Raw genomic sequence first — 23,032 nt, 5'->3', positions numbered from 1 at the left:
CTAGATCATCTGATACTGAGTAACTATTACAATTGTTAGCCACATTTACAGAGCAATCACATCAATAATATAACTATCTCAGTTATCTTTTACTTGGTGGACATTGACCGACCTATGTCTTTTCTATCATCATTAGGATCATCATGTTTTTACACTTGCTAATAGTTGCAAACATTTATTAAATGTGTACTATGTTCCAGGCACTGTGCCTCACACTTCTCAGATGACCTCATTTAATCCTGGAGATGTATGTACCAACCTTTATTTTACAACTGGGGAAACGTAAGTGCAGCAGAATTGGAATTTGAATCCAGTTCTACACAACACCAACACTCTTTCTGTTAAGCTATACTGCCTGTCGACTCTAGGATAACCAGTAGGGCCTATGACTATATCCTTTGTAGCAGTGTAAGAATTTAGTGGGGAACAAGACGTGGGAATCATGGAACAGAATAACTCATTCAATCGGTCAATAAAAAAATTACTGAATGCCAACTATATTTCCAGCATTCTTTGGAATGGTAATATAACAACAGTGAACAACTGCTAAATTTAAGTTTCCATATTTTGCTATTCTTGTACTTAACTAGAAACAAAATCATTCTTTAGACTCATGAAAGTATAGCACAAACAGTACCTTCATTAGAGTAAATTATTACATAAATTTGTGTGCTACTTTCCTCACTACAGTATAATCATTTGATACTGTTTTATAAAATACATAAAATTTCAATGCCTCCTTGCCAACTAACTTCAGTTTTAGAAATAAGATTATTTTAAAAAGCAAGCTGGCTCCTTCAAGAATCCAAGTGTCTCTTTTGGCTGGACAACAGCAGCTGCCCTGACAAAAAATTCCTTTCTGATGCACACTTAATGGACACGATTTGAGCAGGGGAGAGGTGATTCATTGTCCCTATGCATTTTGCATTTCCTTTTTATCATACACAACAGAATGCAGTTTTTGTAATACAAGGGGGTTGTTCTTTTAGCTTCACCTTCAGTTCTAATGAACAAACGTTAATTGAATTAACTACTTTCCTTTAGAGATGTATATTTTATAGTACAGTTTGTTCAAAAAAGAATTTAAGATTTAAGATAACTAGTTCCTGTGATCTGTAAGCCACATGAGTAGATGCTACAGGGTATACAGTCATGAATGAGATCTAGCCTCTAATATAGTTTATTAAATAGGGGGAAAATCAGAAGTTCATATAAGTAACTGGTAGAAAGATTAAGTGAGCCATTGGAGGCTGGCCTAGGAACTTATCTATCACATATAATATTTTTCCCCCCTTTGAGAGGGGGTCTCGCTCTGTCACTTAGGCTGGAGTGTTATGGCACAATCGTAGCTCACTGCAGCATCGAATTCGGGGCTCCAGTGATCCTCCCACCTCAACCTCCCAGGTCGCTAGGACTATAGGCATGCACCACCATACCCAGATAATTTTTTTCTATTTTTTAGAGAAAGGATCTCACTATGCTGCTCAGGCTGGTCTTGAACTCCTAATCTCAAGCCACCCTGTTGTCTCAGCCTCCTAAGTCCATATACAACATTATTTCTACCAAAATCCAAAAAACTAACTTCTATTCGTAGAAATGCTCATCACTTACACTCTGGAGAACATCTGTATTAAGTTTCTTCATTTATATTACTAGTAAACCAAATTTAATGTCAAGCAAGAGGACACTCATTTCTCTTTTAGACTTAAAATGGTAAATTTCTTACCCAAAGAAAAGGGGAAGAACAGAGAACAAAGACCAACCATGTGTTAAGAAAAAAACACTACAAGTCTGTTATATTCCTTCAATGTTCTTCCCATCTCCTGAACAATCACTAAATCACTTCAATAAGTTATTTTATAAATGCTAGCTCCTCTTCTAGATAGCAAGCTGCCTAGGGGCAGGAACCAGTATATCTTTATGTAATAGCATAGAGATACGCTGCAAATGATAGGTGATTAATAATGTTCTAACCCAAATTAATGGCTAATCTGGACCTCTGGATTCATGTAATTGGTAGTACTTACCTCCCATTGTCTCACAGAATGCAACATTTCAAGGGGAAAACCGAACCACAACTAGCAATATCAACAACTGTAGTGTGGTATGTCTCCCACCAGGTTACTGAAGGGTGTATATGTGTTGCTTGAACCCTGAAGGCTCGGCAGGGAGCCAAGGCCATAATGCCTAGCTGAGGGGCAGGTGTCCCTGAGAACCCAAATATCCCAGGGCATACCTCAAAACATATCAAGCAAAACAGTCTCATCGTGCACACACAGTAGGCAAATAGCCAGAATATAAGCTTAAAAACAGCTTAGAGATAAGAGGCAGGTTGACTCCAGAGCTGCCTAGAAAAGTCCAGAATGTAAATCCTAGTAAACTCATCTATTCATCAAGCTGGACTTGCCCAAATTATTCTTTGGTCTCTCGATGCCTTCCCAATTTGGGGGACGTTACAGTCCCAAGTTTTCCTTCTAACAACCGCCACATTCATGATTCGAATCCAGGCCAATGACAGGCGGGAATATTAAAATATCCAACTATTACACCATCAGAACACTAAGGACATCCTGAAAAGGAATATTTTTCCACCTGAGAAATAGTTATTCTTAACAAACCTATTCAGGTGCTTATCTTTAGTAACTGCTATAATGTTAAAACTATTACGTCTCTTCCCTGTGAATATATTTTTCCAAATATATATATATATATATTTTAATGAATATAAACTGTCAACAAAAATTATGAAAAAAAATTCAGTGAAATATTATACGTAAAAATTTAAAAATAATTCCACTGATGCACATCAAACGTCTTAGCTAAACTGCCACATTTTTAGGACTGATAGACTGAAAACAGAAATGTTCACTTGAAGTTTTGCTTCATAATACAACAAATCAGTTACAGCAATTTAATTTCCAAAATATCTAATTGAAAAGATTAGCTTAATTTGCCATAATTTTTATTTGTTCCCTTTTATATTAAGTTTTAAAAACTCCATGTTGTGAAAAACTATAAAATTATGCTAAAAAGAAGCTGTTAAAGTCAACATTTGTTTTTAAGGGCAGAAAACACTGCAATGTTTAATTACAAATTATAATTATAAAAGATTGCATAGGTAAATCACAACATTCCCTTTCATAAAGCAATCATTCTGTAAAATAATTAACTTTCTTTACATGACTATTTTTAATGATTGAAATTAATATCAGAGTTAATAGGTAACATTTTCTTGCACACTTGATAATCAACTGCTTTATGCATCAATTTACATATTTACTTGGATATACTTACTGGCAGATTAAAATTCAGTTTATAAACTGGAGGGTTATTTTTTAAAATTTTAACTTCTTTTTTTATAGACTAAATTACTTTTCTCTACTAAACAGAATTAACTGGAAAAAACGGAAATACCATATGAATGTTAAATAATGTGATCTCAAGTCATACAAGTTTTCCTCTAGCAGGTTCCCAAGTTACTTGTAAACAAAGGCTTTTCTGCTCCAGAACTTTCCTCAGTCCTTGCATTCTTCTCCCTCAACTGTATGTCCGGTGAACAGGATGGTGGATTAAAGCAAGTCACAGTAGACAGGGAATGCCTTGGTAAAGCACTGAACTTCAAGAGAGGAATGTACAACAAAGAAAGGGAATGGACATTTGCTGAGCACCTACTATGTACCAGATAGTTGATACGTGTTTCTTTTCTATTCCTCAAGAAAGCCATTTAAGCTAGGTTTCACTTTCAGCATTTTATAGCTGGGGAAACAGGCTGATGGAGGCTATAAAAGGTGCCCTGGTCACAGAATTAGTCAGTGGCAGTGCCAACATTCTGAGGCAGGCCAGTGTGAACTGTCAATTTCCAACAGAAGCAATCAGTCCAGGCCTGGGTTGTCTGGGGTTGATACCCTAGACCCTGCCCAAGTCATAGCAGCGGGAACAACTTGGCATCACACCACTGCTTCCCCTTACTCCCCTTTAGCTGGCTTCTTAACACACTGAAGGCACAGGAACCCCTTTCCTACTTGTTTCAGCTTCTCCTTTGCCACTTAATTTTCAAAATATTAAATATCTAATATTAAAAATCAAATATGCCATCCCGATGTAGTTGCACAGTATTATATGCAATACGAATAAGTTCAATTTTCTCGAGTATTAAGTGACTCAGTTAAATATTCTAAAGTAAAACTCCAAGAACACTTTCTACTTTATTCAACAATATCTAACAGATACTAAATCACTTTAAATTAGTAATTCAAATAATATTCCAAAGTCACCATAAACTCTTGAACTTCCTGTGTTAACTGCTGACCACCTTTTCCAACTTTCCTCTATAAATCAGTAATTTAACACCCAGGAGTTAACTCAAGTGCCTGATTTTACTTAAAACAAATCTACGGAATACACAATGTATTGAAAACACTCCAATTGTGAGCATATCCAAGTATAAAGACAGGTTAGGCCAGGTGAGGTGATTCACGCCTGTAATCCCAGCACTTTGGAAGGCCGAGGTGGGCAGATCACTTGAGGTCAGGAGTTACCAGCCTGGCCAACATGGTGAAACCCCATTTCTATTAAAAATACAAAAATTAGCTGGGTGTGGTGGCACGTGCCTGTAATCCCAGCTACTGGGGAGGCTGCCAGGGGAATCACTAGAACCCAGGAGGCAGAGGTTGCAGTGAGCCGAGATGGCGCCACTGCACTCCAGCCTGGGCGACAGAGTGAGACTGTTTCATAAATAAATAAATAAATTAATTAATTAATAAACAAACAAACAAATAAATAAATAAAAGACAAGTTAATTTTTGTCAGGCCATGCCAAATATCTGGGTCCTCCTTCGCAACTACCACTTTCAGGGTTTAAAGGAGAGAAAGAATAGAAACTTTATGTAAATACAGAACAACTTTAGATTCTAAAATAACTATGTAAGACATGGCTCGGCATCTTTAAGAACTTCAAATCAGTAATTTCAAATGGCCACAAATAATCTACCATTTTAAGGTATAGGGTGCAGTGGCATGATCTTGGCTCACTGCAACCTCCGCCTCCCAGATTTAAGCAATTCTCCTGCCTCAGCCTCCTGAGTCCCTGGGATTGCAGGCGCTCACCACCACATCTGGCTAATTTTTGTATTTTTAGCAGAGAAGGGATTTCACCATGTTAGCCAGGCTGGTCTCGAACTCCTGACCTCATGATCTGCCTGCCTCGGCCCTCTAAATTGCTGGGATTACAGGTGTGAGCCACCACGCCGGGCCTACGCCTTTCTTTCTTTTCATTGATGGTGGGTCATTTCTAAGGTGTAACAAAAGCTAAGCATGTACAGAGATATAAAGGGTAAATGAATACACGGTATTAGGCATTTATATTTAAAATGAAAAATAATGTTCCTCACAAAATATTCGTTTGTTCAGAATTCAGTCAGCTCTACTTATTCTTTGTTTTGTTTTTTTTTTTTTTTGAGACGGAGTCTTGCTCTGTCCCCCAGGCTGGAGTGCAGTGGCCGGATCTCAGCTCACTGCAAGCTCCGCCTCCCGGGTTCCCACCATTCTCCTGCCTCAGCCTCCCGAGTAGCTGGGACTACAGGCGCCCGCCACCTCGCCCGGCTAGTTTTTTGTATTTTTTAGTAGAGACGGGGTTTCACCGTATTAGCCAGGATGGTCTCGATCTCCTGACCTCGTGATCCGCCCGTCTCGGCCTCCCAAAGTGCTGGGATTACAGGCTTGAGCCACCGCGCCCGGCCAGCTCTACTTATTCTAAATCAAAGACCCCTATTCACTGTGGGTAGATGTGAAGCATGGCCCAGTTTGATTTAAGGTATAGAAAAATGGCTGGCTAAATCCAGCACATGGTTCCCTCTCTAGGAAGTGGTATACAGAGAGTAAGAACACAGATGTAAATGCGTTCATAATGCTCACAGTATCCAACAGCAATAATACACACACACAATAAGGTAAATCTACAGTTAAGGTAAAACCAAACTACACAAACAAAACCCAGCAGACTACAAAGCCTGATACCTGTTTCTAAGATCAGCGGTCTTCTCCTGGTCAGGATAATTGTCAAAGACTTGGTCAAACTGAATCTGATGCTCTGGTCTTAATATTAACTCTAGTTGTAGCACATCTGGCAATTTTCGTATCTGATATTTTGTTACTGAAACTGAAATAATAAAAAGGTCAAGTGCATTAGAAATCTTAGCTACTGCCGGGCGCGGTGGCTCAAGCCTGTAATACCAGCGCTTTGGGAGGCTGAGACGGGCGGATCACGAGGTCAGGAGATCGAGACCATTCTGGCTAAACCGGTGAAACCCCGTCTCTACTAAAAAAAAAAAAAAAAATACAAAAAACTAGCCGGGCGAGGTGGCGGGCGCCTGTAGTCCCAGCTACTTGGGAAGCTGAGGCTGGAGAATGGCGTAAACCTGGGAGGCGGAGCTTGCAGTGAGCTGAGATCCGGCCACTGCACTCCAGCCTGGGCGACAGAGCGAGACTCCGCCTCAAAAAAAAAAAAAAAAAAAAAAAAAAAAAAGAAATCTTAGCTACTGTGGGGCGCAGTGCCTCACGCCTGTAATCCCAGCACTTTGGGAGGCCAAGGCAGATTACCAGAGGTTGGGAGTTCAACACCAACCTGGCCAACATGGAGAAACCCAGTCTCTACTAAAAGCACAAAATTAGCCGGGCATGGTGGCAGGTGCCTGTAATCCCAGCTACTTGGGAGGCTGAGGCAGGAGAATCACTTGAACCCGGGAGGTGGAGGTTGCAGTAAGCCGAAATTGTGCCTTGCACTCCAGCCTGGGCGACAAGAGTGAAACTTTGTCTCCAAAAAAAAAAAAGAAACCTTAGCTACAGAACAGTAATAGACTTTCTGAAACAGAAATGTGATATCATTTAATTCTTATTTCATTTTTATCCACTAATTATATAGCGTACAAGGTTATGTTTAAATAAAAAACATTCACATAACACAGAACATTACAATTTTTATTTCCATCTTTTAAAGATGTTCTTCAGAAATCTTCATTTCAAACATAAAAGTGTCACATGAAAAATTATTCCGAAAAGATGAAAGTACAATCAGTATCTGTATACCTATCACCTACATTCAATAACTAAATTAAAATCAATAGATCGATATATTTATTTACTGCCGTGTATTTGTTCAAACACAAACAAAATGAGTCACTGAACTGACATTCCAGATACCTATGGTTTTTTCTTTTAAATATAATTTATTTCAGAGATAGGGTCTCACTCTGTTGCCCAGGCTGGAGTGCAGTGGTGCCATCATAACTCAGTGCTGCCTCAAACTCTGGACTTAAGCCATCCTCCTGCCTCAGCCCCCAAAGTAGCTAGAACTACAGGCACACGCCATCATGCCCAGCTAATTTTTTTTATGGTTTGTAAAGATGGGGTCTTGTTTTGTTGCCCAGACTGGTCTCAAATTCCTGGCCTCAAGTGCTCCTCTTATCTCAGCCTCACAAAGTGCTGGGATTACGGGCATGAGCCACCACACAATGCCATTTCTTTTACCTTCCTGAAATACATCTGGTACATATGCTCATTGGGAACAACAGATTTAGATCATTTTCCAAAATGAAGCAGTGCTACCACTTACTACAATGTAGGCAGCAAGGAGTCTAACATAGTATAAAATAATGAGAGATGAAGAGAGTAAGTGGAAAGATGTCAGCTTAAACATAAGAATAAGAGGAAAAAGAGAAGGAAACAGACCTGAAGATTGCCATACTGTGCATAATACCAGCAAGCTATTTAACTGAAAAAAAAAAAAGTACTTTTCTCAGAAAAGCTATCTTATTCTGTTATTTGTAATAACGTTACTGAATTTATCATTTTTTTTTTCATGGACAAGAAACTGTAATTTCCTAAAAGGAAAGTAACTATTCAATTGGTCTCTTAAAACTATAATCTTACTTAAGACATAAATTTTTTAAAATCTTGAATTGCTAAAATTCCACTTACATGGTATATTCTATATGTAAATTCCCTTACGTGGTATATATTATATGTATTACTTACTAGCCACATGAAAATGGCCTATTTTGAGATATAAACATTACTGACCTAATGGTTTCATTCACTTACCTAATTTTAGGTCTTTCTCCACCTCTCTGTGCCCGACTCTTCCTCATGCTACGGAGCTGCCTGAGCAGCTCTGGCTTGTTTGTCAAAAGAGGGCAGCAGATGCAGCTGCCACCAACTCAGGACTCAGGGGCTCATTTCTGAAAAAGAAAATGAAAACCAAATGAGAAAGAAAGAAAGAGAGATTGATTATTATGCCATTAGTTTAGTGAAAAGTAAAATGATTTTGGGGGGAAAATTTTCTGTTGATCAAAAAAGTATCATTCAATTCAATTTCTGACAAAAGTAGGAATTCTCAACTATTAGGTACCAGTTTTAAATAAACTTTGAAATGTTAACTCAAAACAATACATTAACGTGGAGGGATGCGGGATCAGCCTCAAAAATTATAAATTAGTGGAATTTTCAATTACATGCTATTGTATTTCAAAAACAATATATACTGCAAGCAAATATTAAGGCAGCTTAACCTGCTCACGGAAGTTTTACTCATAATAGCCCCAAACTGGAACCAATCTAAGGTCTGTTGTTAGAAAGAAAAAACAAACTGTAGGATATCTAAACAATGGAAGAGTACTCAGCTCATGCCAACATGATTGACTCTCACAGACATTAGATCAAGTGAACGAAGGTGGACACAGAATATATTCTGTATGATTCCATTGCTGTCAAGTGCCAGAACAGGCAAAACTAATCCGAGGTGAAAAAACAATCAAAACAGCAATTGCCTCAGGAGAGAAGGCTACTGACTGGGAAGGTGAAAATGGGAAACACAGTGTCTTGGTTAAGTGTGTGGGTCACATGGGCTTATCCATTTGTCAAAATCCTCCAGCTAAGATTTGTACACTTTAATGTATGTAAATTTTACCTGAAAAAAAAAAAGCCATCAATCATTATCAAGTAGGAGATGGAAAGTGGGTGAAGGTATAGATAATACAAGAATGGCAACATGTTGATCATTGTTGAAGCTGGGTGACAGTATCAAGGGGTTCACTGTACCATTTTGTGTTCTTTGCATATGATTTAAATTTTTCATAAGAAAAAGCTTTTAAAAACTTCCTAAATTAGAGCAAGTTCATACAAAAACATTCTATTATAAAAAGTAAGTAAATTATATATAACATTTTTTCCTTTTTTTTTTTTTTTTTTTTAACAGATGGGATCTCAATACATCATGAAGTCTGGCCTCAAAGTCCTGGGTTCACGCAATCCTCCCACATCATCTTCCCGAGTAGCTGGGACTACAGGCATCTGTCACCATACCTGGCTATTTGCAACATTTTTAAACTCACTGAGAACTGCCATCTCAAAATTAATATTTTATTATGCCTGGCTTTCTATATTATGATCTATTACCTAATACGCAAATTAAAGTTCCCAAATTCCTACAGTTCTTGGAAAAAGATTTTAAGGACTTAACTAAGATATGAAAGATCTAAAATCTGATAGGAATGGAAGAAAAATAGAAGAATGAAAAAAGGGGTTGAGCATGGTGGCTCATGCCTGTAATTCCAGCACTCTGGGAGGCCAAGGAGGGAGGACTGCTTGAGCCCAGGAGTTTGAGACCAGCCTGGGCAAGATGGCGAAACCCCACCTCCACAAAAAGAAAAAAAAAAAATTAGCCAGGAGTGGTGGCATGCGCCTACAGTCCCAGCTACTTGAGAGGCTGAGTGGGAGGATCACTCGAGCCTGGGAGGTTGAGGCTGTGGTGAGTGATGAGTGTTCCACTACACTCCAGTGTGGGCCACAGAGCAACACCCTGTCCCCCCTCCAAAAAAAAAAAAAGAAAACGAAAAAGAAAAAGAAAAAAGGAAATATAACAGTTAAAATGAAATGTACTTTCAGAACTGTTATCTGTAAATAAAGCTTTAACCTTATTCCACGTCATTGTTACTTCTTTCATAAACCACTTGTAAACTTCATTTCCAAATTTTAACATATGTATTTGATCAGAGTATGCACAGAACATAGATGAATATTCATTTTCTAGAATCATGCATTTCATAACAATGGTTTCCTTCATAGTTATAGTCTCTGGCTTTATAATGTTCTAATTAAAAAAAATTGTAGGGAGCCTGTGTCATTAAACAAGATAATTTTTACATACAAGGATCTTTCTTCATAGATTTTAACAATGTAAAGAGAACTTGTTAAAGTATCTTTTAGGGCTGTGTGGTGGCTCACACCTGTAATCCCAGTACTTTGGGAGACCGAGGCGGGTGGATCACCTGAGGTCAGGAATTCGAGGCCAGCCTGGTCAACATGGTGAAACCCCGTCTCTACTAAAAATACAAAAAATTAGCCAGGCACGGTGGAGTGCACCTGTAATTCCAGCTACTCGAGAGGCTGAGGAAGGAAAATCGCTTGAACCTAGGAGGCGGAGGTTGCAGTAAGCCGAGATCACACCACTGGACTCCAGCCTGGGCAAAAAAAGAGCAAAACTCCATTTCAAAAACAAAAAAGTATCTTTTCACAATCTATTCAATCCTGTAATTAAGACTATTTCATGAATACGTACTTTTCTCCTTCATAACTTTTTTTTTTTTTTTGGAGACAGGGTCTCACTCTGTTGCCCATGCTAGAGAGCACTGGCACAATCTCAGCTCAGTGCAATGTTCACCTCCCAGGTTCAAGCGATTCTCCCACCTCAGCCTCCCGAGTAACTGGGATTACAGTCACATGCCCCCACACCCAGCTAATTTTTGTATTTTTTTGATAGACATAGGGTTTTACCAGGTTGACCAGGCTGGTCTCAGCTCCTAACCTCAAGTGATCTGCCCTCTTTGGCCTCCCAAAGTGCTGGGATGACAGGCGTGAGCCACCGCTCCAGGCCCCTCGAGAATATTTTTAAATCATCTCTAGATTACTTGTAATACCTAATATAACAAATGCTACATAAGTAGTTGTTATACTGTATTTTTTAATTGGTATTTTTTTCTGTGTGTTTCTCAAAAAATGTTATCAGAGGTTATTTGTAGATGCAGAACCTACGCATAGAGAGGGCCAACTATATATTGCTCCATTCCTATCAATGACTTTATCATTGTTAAGATGGTTTCTCAGAAGCGGTTGTGGTAAAAGCAAATATCCCAGGAAAATGAAAATCAATGTGGAAGAGGGTAAACATGGTAATGTCCAATCTTATATCAGCCTAGGTCATTAAAAAGAAAATACAACTGGCCGGGCTCGGTGGCTCACGCCTGTAATCCCAGCACTTTGGGAGGCTGAGGAAGGTGGATAATGAAGTCAGGAGTTCAAGACCAGCCTGGCCAACATGGTGAAACCCCATCACTACTAAAACAAAACAAAAATTAGCCAGGCATGGTGGCAGGCACCTGTAATCCCAGCTAACTCGGGAGGCTGAGGCAGAGAACTGTTTGAACCCAGGAGGTAGAGGTAGCAGTGAGCCAAGACCATACCATTGCACTGTCTCCACTTGCCTGGGAGACAGAGTGAGACTCCGTCTCAAAAAGAAAAAAAGAAACAAAATACAACTTCCTCTTGGCTCACTTTCTCTTGAGACACCCACCCTGGAACCCAGCACCATGCGGTGAGAAAGCCCAGGCCACAAAGAAAGCCACATGTAGGTGTTTCTGCTAACACCCTCAGCTAAGGTCTCAGCTGACAGTGGCATCAACTGCCAGACCTATGAGTGAGCAAACTTCGGATGATTCCAGCCTCAGACTACTAAGTCTTCCAACTGAGGCCCCAGATATCATAGAGCACAGACTGGCCTTCCCCACTGTGTTCCAGCCAAATTGCTAACCCACAGAATCTGAGAGCATAATGAGTGAATGTTTTATGCCACTAAGTTTGGGAGGTAGTGTAACCATGATAACCATATCAATGGGGATTTAATATACGATACAAAGAAAGAAAAGCAGGCTGTGCATGAAGCTATGATGACAGTGCCTCATGAAGCAAAGATCATGACTAATCTAATTCCATGCACCCTGGAGTCCTTGAAAAGCGGGAAGGGGAGGCAAAAATCATTAAAAGACACCTTCTAAGAACTCAAAACAAATGCATCTCATTCACCAATCTTTTGATGTAGGACCAAAGCCTCTTTTTGAAACACAGGACCACTGATAAAAGGTTCTAAGACATATCTTTTATATATATCACACCCATCCTGCAATATTTTCAATTTTGGTTTAAGTGGAAAAGTGGAGCAAGAAAGTAAGAAAGCTTACAAAGCAATCTAAGGGTATGATGCTCCTGTGTATGTGTATTTGTCTCACTCGTGCCTAATTGGAAATAAATTTTTTACATGACTTTTACTGACTCTTTCCAAAGCATTCAACTCACTTTACCATTTCTGTAGCAGTTAATTAAATTATAATGAAGGGCATCAGGGGTCATAAACAGGTCTGGGAACCTTAAAAATGCCATTCTTGATAAGTATTTATATATGTTTGCATGTGTTATTTACTTCCATATACTTATATAACTGTTTTGTTTCTAAAGGAGTAGGAGGAGAAGGAAGTACCTATTACGGGAGGGTAATGATTGTCTGAATTAGCTTACTCTACCACCCAATTATACTTTCTAGAGGTATTTTTGATACCATGTAGAAACCAAGAGGTTCCATTAAAATGTTAAGCCATTCTGAGAAACAGAAGCCTCTATTATCTGTTTGTTCTGATAAGAGAAGTCAGTGATGGGTATCCTAAAGCCACACACCTCACTACTTGAATTAATGACATCACTGAAATACATCATTATGTATCACTAAAAAAAAATACTGCCATTTAACCTACAATACAATGCCAAGATATCACTGATTGCACTTAGAATTAAATGTAATACCCTTTTGACAAGCACAAGTAATTATAATGCTCTGAGGAAGCCAAGAAAGCTGAAAGCACTGACAGTTATTGGTGAAAGGAAGTCATATACAGCAGTTGTAATCAACATGCTAAAACTTTATTCCAGAAAAAAACCTTTAAAATTGAAAATTTCAAATAAGCAAGTCCTTTACAGACACAAGGCTACCTTCAAATCAAGATGTAAATGATAAGTGTTAATTAGCAGCTTAAAGAGGCAGTTAAGTGGCAGTTAATAACACCAATAAATATGTAAGAGTGTGGAATTCTCAATGAGATCACTTCTCTTTTCCTTTCACTGGATTGTGTACAGATATCCTCTTGTTATTTAAATATAATACAATCACAGCGTTTCTCAAGTAATTATTAGAGTCCCTGTGTTTACAAGCTGATATTTATTCTTCATTAATTCAACATCTCCCAAGTACTTGTATTAAAAATATTTTTTGACAAAAGTTTCAAACGGCCGGGCGCGGCGGCTCACGCCTGCAATCCCTGCACTTTGGAGGGCCGAGGCGGGTGGATCACAAGGTCAGGAGATCGAGACCATCCTGGCTAACAGGGTGAAACTCCGTCTCTACTAAAAATACAAAAAATTAGCCAGGTGTGGTGGTAGGTGCCTATAGTCCCCACTACTCGGGAGGCTGAGGCAGGAGGATGGCGTGAACCTTGGAGGCAGAGCTTGCAGTGAGTGGAGACTGCACCACTGCACTCCAGCCTGGGCAACAGAGCCAGACTCTGTCTCAAAAAAAAAAAAAAAAAAAAAAAAAATTAGTTTCAAACAACATTCAAATTACAATTAAATTTACCTCTTCTTTGGAGCATGTTCTGCAGCTCTTTGAGGCCCGCCAGTTGTAGCTTTTAAGTGGACTGCTGCTGGGTGGCTTTGTTGTTTGTACATTTACTGTGCTCGATTCAACTTTCGAGCCCTTAATAATGTCTAACAAGTCTTTTTTCCTGTTTTCCTTTACACTGTCTTGGTTCTCTGAAGTCTCCTTGGAAGTCTCAACAGTTCAGACCACTCAACTTTCTTGCTACAGATCACGCCGTTAGTGCCAAAATATCCTTGGATATTATTTTTTGTCCTGGAAAGATGCATTAAAGAAAAAAAAGAAAAATACAATGCAGGCTAATAAAGAAAAAAGTATGTGTCTAATTTTTTTTTTTCAATTCAAGCCCGTTCCATTTGCTTTTTATAATTATTGTTAACAACCATAGCAGCAGCAACTTACCATTTATTAGCATACACTACATGCCTCACCTTGTGCAATATGTTTTATGTACATTTCTCATACCCACATTAACTCCCTAAGGTCTCCATTTTGCAGATAAGGAAACTGAAAATGAGAGAAGTAACTTACCTAAGGTCATGCACCTCATAGCTCACTAAGGCCTAAGACACACTGGTGTGCCACAAGTAATTAGAGGTGTGCTGAGATATTGATCACCTGCTCCTTGGGGTGGCCAGGGGAGGCCTGGGGGTGCTGGTGCTCCTAAATTTGTTCCTTCCCACCATTTACCCAAGTTCGGTAGAAAAACTCTGACATGGTTGGCCGGGCGCGGTGGCTCACACCTGTAATCCCAGCACTTTGGGAGGCTGAGACAGGCGGATCACGAGGTCAGGAGATCGAGACCATCCTGGCTAACACAATGAAACCCCGTCTCTACTAAAAATACAAAAAAATTAGCCGGGCATGGTGGTGGGCGCCTGTAGTCTCCACTGTTGGGTAGGCTGAGGCAGGATAATGGTGTGAACCCGGGAGGCGGAGCTTGCAGTAAGCCGAGATCGTGCCACTGCACTCCAGCCTGGGTGACAGAGCAAGACTCCATCTCAAAAAGAAAAAAAAAAAAGAAGACCTCTGACACGGTTAATAAATGACAATTTATTATTCTCAAACCCAGATCTGACTGACTGCAAGTCCTTGATCTTAACACGCTATAACACCTCTTTTAAAAGTTATAATTAGGCTGGGTGCGGTGGCTCACGCCTGTGATCCCAACATTTTGGGAGGCCGAGGTGGGTGGATCACGAGGTCAGGAGTTTGAGACCAGCCTGGTCAACACAGTGAAACCCCGTCTCTATTCAAAATACAAAAACTGAGCCAAGCGTGGTGGCATGTGCCTGTAATTCCCAGCTACTCAGGAGGCCGAGGCAGAAGAATCGCTTGAACCCGGAAGGTGGAGGTTGCAGTAAGCCTAGATCACGCCATTGCACTCCAGCCTGGGCAACAGTGTGAGATTTGTCTCAAAAAAAAAAAAAAAAAAGTTGTAATTAAATATGAAAATAATCAAAAAGATTACTTTCAAAAACTGAGTGGGTGTTATTTTAATCTGATCAACATTTTCATTGAGCCACATGCGACTTAACCCATAACCACTTGTAAGCGAAGCTAAAATGGAACAGAAAATAGAATAATCAATGGCTAGAAATGTCATTTTTGCTTTCTTCATTAGATACATTTATGAAAGAGAACACCACAAATGATTACGTCTATATTAGACTCATGCAAAAGATATCCTAATTCTAAGTAACCCATATATCCAATTTTATTCTGTGGGGTTAAAAATCTCTTTTGGTATTTGATTACTGAAGAACTTTAAACTCTGAATGTGTTGGTTTCAGTAAGAGTGTATATTTTAAAAATCATCCATTAAATATAGTGAATATCTACCCTGTGCCGGGCACTATACTAGGTACTGACAATATATTAGTAAATATGAATTTCATGTTCTCTACCTTTATGAAGCTGACGTACTACAGCACTGCTTCTCAAACTTTAATATGCATAGAAATTATTATTATTTTTTGAGACAGGGTCTCGCTCTGTCACACAGGCTGGAGTGCAGTGGCGTGATCTTGGCTCACTGCAGCCTTGACCTCCCCCAGGCTCCAGCGATCCTCCCACCTCAGCCTCCTGAGCAGTTGGGACTAATTTTCTGTAGACACAGGTTTCCCCATGTTGCCCAGGAACTCCTGGAATGTGCTCACCTAGAACTCCCACCACCCACCTAGGCCTCCCTAAGTGCTAGTATTACAGGCATGGGCCACTGTGCCTGGCCCATAGAAATTATCTATGCTCCTTGCTTAAAATACACATTCTTTGGTCCCACCAAACTATTCTGATTCAGTAGCTTTTTCCAGGAGACACTCGAGAATTTGCATTTCTAACAAGCTCCCAGGTGTTGCTAATGCTGCTGGTCAGGGGACTCCATTACAGTAGCTATGCTGCCTATGTTACTTAATCCTTACAATCTTAAAGGACATGTTTTATTATTCTCGTTTACAGAACAAACTGCTACCCCTAGACGTTAAGTCAGTGGTTATGAATCTCTAGAGGTTATACAAATCACATAGGCAGCTGACTTAAACCACAGATTCCTGAGATTCTTCGTCTGTTAAGTTTGGAATGGGGTTCTGGGATCTGCATTTTAACTAAGACCCAGGTGCTTCTGATGCAGGTGAGCTCAAGAGCCTGTATCAGACTTTGGGTTAAATACTATATCAAGTTCTTAAAGCTGGAAAATGGTAGCCACAGGCTAAGGATAGCTGTATGAAAGAGAAAATGCAATTTCAAAAAATGCTGAAACTATCTGATGTGCTTATGAAAACGTCAGAGGCTATCAAATCAGGCACTTTCAAATCAGAATGACAAAACAATTGCCAAACTAGTATCCTCATACTAAGTACACAGGACTCTCATAATACTCAATATATGATACAATCTAGGAAAAGAATTATTACTTTACATTTAAAGTTAATATTGGCCGGGTGTGGTGGCTCACACCTGTAATCCCAACACTTTGGGAGGCTGAGGCGGGTGGATCACCTGAGGTCAGGCGTTCAAGACCAGCCAGGCCAACATGATGAAACTCCGTTTCCACTAAAAAATACGAAAATGAGCCGAGCGTGGTGGCATGCGCCTGTGTTTAAGATTGTAAGGATTAAGTAACATAGGTAACATAGCTACTATACTCGGGAGGATGAGGCACAAGAACCGCTTGAACCCAGGAGAAAGAGGTTGCAGTGAGCTGAGATCGTGCCACTGCACTCCAGCCTGGGCCACAGAGCAAGACTCTGTCTCAAAAATAAGTAACAATAACAATAATAATAATAATAACAATAATAAAGTTGGCTGGGGGCACTGGCTTTCGCCTGTAATCCCAGCACTTTGCGGGGCTGAGGCAGGCAGATCACCTGAGGTCGGGAGTTCGAGACCCATCTGACCAACATGGAGAAACCCCCATCGCCACTAAAAATACAAAATTAGCCAGGTGTGGTGGCGCATGCCTGTAGTCCCATTTATACAGGCAGGATAATCACTTGAACATGGGAGGCAGAGGGTTCGGTGAGTCGAGATCAGCCTGCGCAGTAAGAGTGAAACTCTGGCTCTAAATAAATAAATAAAGTTAATATTAAAAGTATTTTAACAGAAAGGTGGTAATCAGGGGAATGTAATGAATCTCACATATAATCTTGACTACAGTGTTTTCTTTCAAGACTGCTATCACACCACAGAAAGCAATCTACATTACAGGAAAATCATGTATTATACAACTCCGTAACACTAATATAATAAAATTCTAAACCTACCCTCCCACCTGAGTTTGTTTCCACTCACAGCATTTCATCAGTACTTCAAATGCAACACCTTCAAAACGACATTCAACACGTCCCCTTTCAGACTGACTTTCCATTTTTCACACTTCTATATTAAAATGCCCTGTGACATAAACAGATTTTTTTTTTTTTGTTTTCTAAAAACTGTAACATAGGTAAAAATCTTTCTCAACCCCGGCTCTACATTCTTCTGCTAACATTAAGGATACCCTAATCCTCCAAAGCAGCCAGTTGAAATCTTTGCTCTCTGACCACCCTACCATTATCCCATGATGTCACATCCCCTTAATTCTACCTCTGCAATTTTTCTCTTCCATTCAGCTAGTCCTTCCCATCTTCACTGCTACCAACCTGCTTCAGCCCTGTACTTAACCAAACTGGCTTCTTAGTGTTATGCATGGAATTTACGCAGTGGAATTTAGGCTTTCACAATAATAAAGTTCTCGGAGGATAAATAGCAAAACCAAGTATGCCGCAACACCTTTTCTTTCCTGGCTAACTTCAACCAGTGGTCCTTCAGATTTCATCAGACTTTTCTTCCAGAAAGGATATCCTGAGTCGCCCCTGCAATGGTTAGGTGTCCCTATTTGCTCTTCCAGCAATTACTTGTTGGATGAACAGTGTACTCTCTGCTTCCGTACACTATCTCAGCAATTATTTCACTACACAGCACTTGAATTGTCTACTTGCTGGAACTACACGCTCCGTGATGACAAGGCTCTTATTCGGGGTTTATAACCACTACTGGCACGCTGTAAAGTTTCCCAATAACGAACTAAAGAATAAACGAAGGAAACAGAAATGAGACTATTAAATAAATCTTGGGAGGCAAAAGATAAAACAACTTCACTTTTGGAGCTTGGATAAACTGACAGGAGGTGATGACAAGAGGAATGAAGCACAGCGACCAGGCTTGTAAATGGAGCTCTGTTTTCCACGCACGCTATAACCTTGGGCAAGTCATCTTACCTTTCTGGGATTTTTTTCTCAGACGTAAAGCAATAGCTTCTAAAACCCAGCAGGCAGTAACTTCGACCCTAGGAAGTCGGAGCATAACAATGTACAGGACGGGGCACAGAGATGCCCGAGGACCTGCGGGGCCAAGAGCGCTGAACTGCGGTACCTGACCCTTCCATGCCGAGCAGCGAGTAGCACAATTGCAGCCGCTGATGTCTCCGGCCTTCCACAGGACAAAGGGTGGCAAGAAAGGGTGCTAAGAAGTAGAAACACCGAGACTCTAGGAAACACCGCGCAGACACAGAGCTAACCAGGAGCGCAACTGAAACAGTGCGTCCCCAAGCCAAACATATCCCCTCTTCTCTTCCGTTTCCGGTCTGGCGTGTTCCCTTCCCTTTGCTTTCTGGTGGGTAACAGGGGCAGGTAACTGTGTTCCGGACTCGCCCGCGGGCCGGACGGAGCCAACTACCTCCAAGCCACCCCACCCATCCCGCGATTCTATTCCCAGAGACTGAGTCCTCGCCAGTGTTCAACAAGGTTAGCTGGCCTAGGAGGATCCCAGACCGCCCCGATCGCCGAACAAGATAGTGGAGGGCGTGATCAGTTGTGCAAAAACTACAGATCAGTCTGGTTTTATGTTGTTGTTTTTTTTCTAAGACAGAGTCTCCCTCTGTAGCCCAGGCTAGAGCGCAGTGGCGCGATCTCAGCTCACTGCAACCTCCGCCTCTCAGGTTCAAGCAGTTCTCCTGCCTCAGACTCCTTAGTAGCTGGGATTACAGGAGTGCGCCACCACCACGCCGGCTTTTAAAAAACATTTTTTTTTTTTGTACTTTTAGTAGAGATGGGGTTTCACCATGTTGCATGGCTAGTCTCGAACTCCTGACCTCATGATCCGCCTGCCTAAGCCTCCCAAAGTGCTGGTATTACAGGAGTGAGCCACCACGTCCGGTCGATCAGTCTGTTCCTTAACAGACACTACTGTGCGTTGTTTGGAGGGAAAGGGTCTACAGGTTCATCACGTTCTCAAACCAAAGTGGTTTTAAAAAGTTACCATAGGACCTGCTGCCCCATGAAATAGCGTTTCTTTTCAGTCTTTATTCTTGATGTAGAGTCAGAATAACACAAGTTTCATTTTTCACGAGTGACTTTAGGCCGGGCGCGGTGGCTCATGCCTGTAATTTCAACACTTTGGAAGGCCAAGGAGAGTGAACCACCTGAGATCAAGAGTTCTGGACCAGCCTGGTCAACACGGTGAAACCCCGTCTCTACCAAAAATGCAAAAAGTAGCCGGGCGCAGTGGCTCACACCTGTAAATCCAGCTACTCGGGAAGCTGAGGGTTGGACGGATCCCCCATGAGCGCGCGGATGGCTGCGAGTCCACGCTCCCGGGGAGATCGGCTGGCAGAGATGGGTGCAGGGAACCGGCTCGGCGGGAGCGTGGCAAAAGCTGACGCGCTCTGGCGAGTTCCCACTTAGGGAAGGAGAGTTTTAATTTGCCCTCTCTGCCATTTGGGGGAGCTGCGCGCTGCCCGACCAGCCCGCGATGTAGCGAGCCGGGCTCCTGCCGCTGCCCCCTTACACCCACTCAGGTAGATAGGAGACTACACTGGTCAGCCTTACCCCGCTCCTCCGTCTACTGCTGAGATCAGAAAGGCAGAAGCCGCGGGCAGCCCAGAAGTACATGGTACTCCCGGCTTAACCACACCTTGCATGGCTCCAAGGGCTGGCCAGGCTTATCCTGTCGCAGGTTCTCGCTAAGTGCAGGATTCAGATCTTACTGCGTCCGGAATTGGTGGGTTCTTGGTCTGACTGACTTCAAGAATGAAGCCGTGGACCCTGGCGCAGAGCGTTACAGTTCTTAAAGATAGTGTGTCTGAAGTTACGTTCCTCCTGATGTCTGGACGTGTTCAGAGTTTCTTTCTTCTGGTGGGTTTGTGGTTTCGCTGGCTTCAAGAGTGAACCTGCAAACCTTCACCATCAGTATTAACAGCTCTTAAAGCAGCGTATATGGAGTTGTTCATTCCTCCCAGTGGGTTTCTCGTCTTAGGCTGGGCTACAGGAGTGAAGCTGCAGACTTTTGCAGTGAGTCTTACAGCTCCACAGCTCATAAATGCAGTGCAAAACCACAGTGAACAGCAGCAAAATTTATCGCACAAAGCAAAACAACAAAGCTCCCACAACCTGGAGAGAGACCCCAACAAGTTGCCGCTGCTGGTTCCTGCAGCCTGCTTTTATTCCCTTATCTGACCCCACCCACATCCAGCTGATTGGTCCATTTTACAGAGCGCTGCTTGGTCCGTTTTGATATACTGCTGACTGGTGAGTTTACAATCCCTGAGCTAGACACAGAGCGCTGATTGGTGTATTTACAATCCTCTAGGTAGACATAGAGGTTCTTCAAGTCCCCGCTAGATTAGCTAGACACAGAGCACGGACTGGTGCATTTACAAACCTTGAGCTAGACACAGGGTGTTGATTGCTGCATCTACAATCCTTTAGCTAGACATAAACAAGTTCTCCAAGTCCCCACCAGATTAGCCAGATACAGAGTGCTGGTTGGTGCATATACAATCCTTCAGCTAGATATAAACGTTCTCGAAGTCCCTATTCGACTCAGGAGCTCAGCTGGCTTCCCCTAGTGGATCCCGCGCCAGGGCCACCGAGGGAGCTGCCCGCCAGCCCCGAACTAACCGCGCGCCTGCACTCCTCAGCCCTCGGGAGGTCGATGGGTCGGACTGGGCGTCGCGGAGCACCGGGCAGCCCGCGTTGGGGAGACTCGGGGCGCGCGGGAGCCCACCGCGGGGGGGCTGGGGCATAGAGGCCTGCAGGTCCCGAGCCCTGCCCCGCGGGGAGGCTGTTGAGGCCCGGCGAGAATTCGAAGGCGGCGCGGGCAGGCCGGCAGTGCTGGGGGACCCGGTGCTCCCTCCGCAGCTGCTGGCCTGGGTGCTAAGCCCCTCACTGCCCGGGGCCAGTGGCGCTGGCCGGCTGCTCTGAGTGCCTGGCCCGCCGAGCTCGCGTCCACCCAGAACTCATGCTGGCCCGCAGCGCCAGGCGCAGCCCACGTTCCCACCCGCGCCTCTCTCCACACCTCCCTGCAAGCAGAGGGAGCCGGCCTCGGCTGGTCCAGAGAGGGGCTCCCACAGTGCAGTGGCGGGCTGAAGGGCTCCTCAAGCGCCGCCAGAGTGGACGCCGAGGCCGCGAGGGCGGCTAGCACGTTGTCACCTCATTACCATGGTTCTTTTTAATAGGAGTTGTGGCCAGGCGCGGTGGCTCACGCCTGTAATCCCAGCACTTTGGGAGGCAGAGGCGGGCAGATCACGAAGTTAGGAGATTGAGACCGTCCTGGCTAACACGGTGAAACCCTGTCTCTACTAATAATACAAAGAATTAGCCGGGTGTGGTGGCGGGTGCCTGTAGTCCCAGCTACTTGGGAGGCTGAGGCAGGAGAATGTCGTGAACCAGGGAGGCAGAGCTGGTAGTGAGCCGAGATCTCGATCTCGCCACTGCACTGCAGCCTGGGGGACAAAGCGAGACTCAGTTTAAAAAAAAAAAAAAAAAATAGGAGTTGCCTCTGTGCTATGTGGAGATCAGGGTGTTGTATTACTCTTGTTAATGGAGCTTGTGCTGTCGACCTGTGAGGTCTCAAAGTTAAGTTTTAATTTGATCATGAACATATGCAAAGCAAAGGCTTATGGATATTAAAGGATTATTTATATATTCTAATTTTCATCATAGTTTAAAAATAGTCATAGAATCTGTTACCAGTGAGGGACTTTAACAAGGAATTTGAAAAGGGAACCAATAAAATCATTGAATTTGGGTGCAGTCTTCAAAACTAAATTTGCAAAACATTCATTCTACACCTATTTTTATGAAAATAATTTTCCCCTAAAGTCAATAAACTCCTATTTGGAAACAGAATTTTTATTAAATACCTGTGCAAGCCAGGCATGGTGGCTCAGGCTTTTAGTCACAGCACTTGAGGAGGCCAAGGTGGGCAGTTCACTTGAGGCCAGGAGTTGGAGACTAGCCTGGGCAACATGGTGAAACCTCGTCTCTGCTAAAAATACAAAAATTAGCCGGGCGTGGTGGTGCACGTCTGTAGTCCCAGCTACTCCGGAGGCTGAGGCAGGAGAATCACTTGAACCTGGGAGGCAGAGGTTGCAGTCGGCCAAGATCGTGCCACTGTACTCCAGCTTGGGCGACAGAGCAAGACAACGTCTCAAAGGAAAAAAAAGATAAAAAGATGCAAGAGAGAGACTTGGCTTTTACCTGTCCTTCATGAAAAAGGGAACCGTGACCCAGAAGAGATGTAGAGATGTGGGGGTTCCCAAACTTGGAAAGGCATGAGAATAAACCTGGCAGGAAACGTTGGCTAATGGGGCACATGGGAACCACTAGCCTAAAATTCCATAAAGGCATTCCAAAGTTTACATCAACATTCTCTCTGTCCTCGCAAAAATAATCAAGGTAGGGAGGTGAGCTTTTGTGATGCTGAAAACACAGCTTACTTTGAGCAGATCTTCCTAAGATCCAC

At 42.3% G+C, this 23,032-nt stretch overlaps 1 pseudogene; it reads right to left on the bottom strand.

The window, feature by feature from the left end:
- Window positions 1-6,021: 6,021 nt before the first annotated feature.
- On the bottom strand, window positions 6,022-18,984 carry LOC112610699 (annotated as a pseudogene).
- Window positions 18,985-23,032: the final 4,048 nt, after the last annotated feature.

Source organism: Theropithecus gelada, chromosome 17 (assembly GCF_003255815.1).
Source record: "Theropithecus gelada isolate Dixy chromosome 17, Tgel_1.0, whole genome shotgun sequence".
Taxonomy (NCBI): Eukaryota; Metazoa; Chordata; class Mammalia; order Primates; family Cercopithecidae; genus Theropithecus; species Theropithecus gelada.
This window is presented reverse-complemented; position numbering and strand designations above follow the sequence as displayed.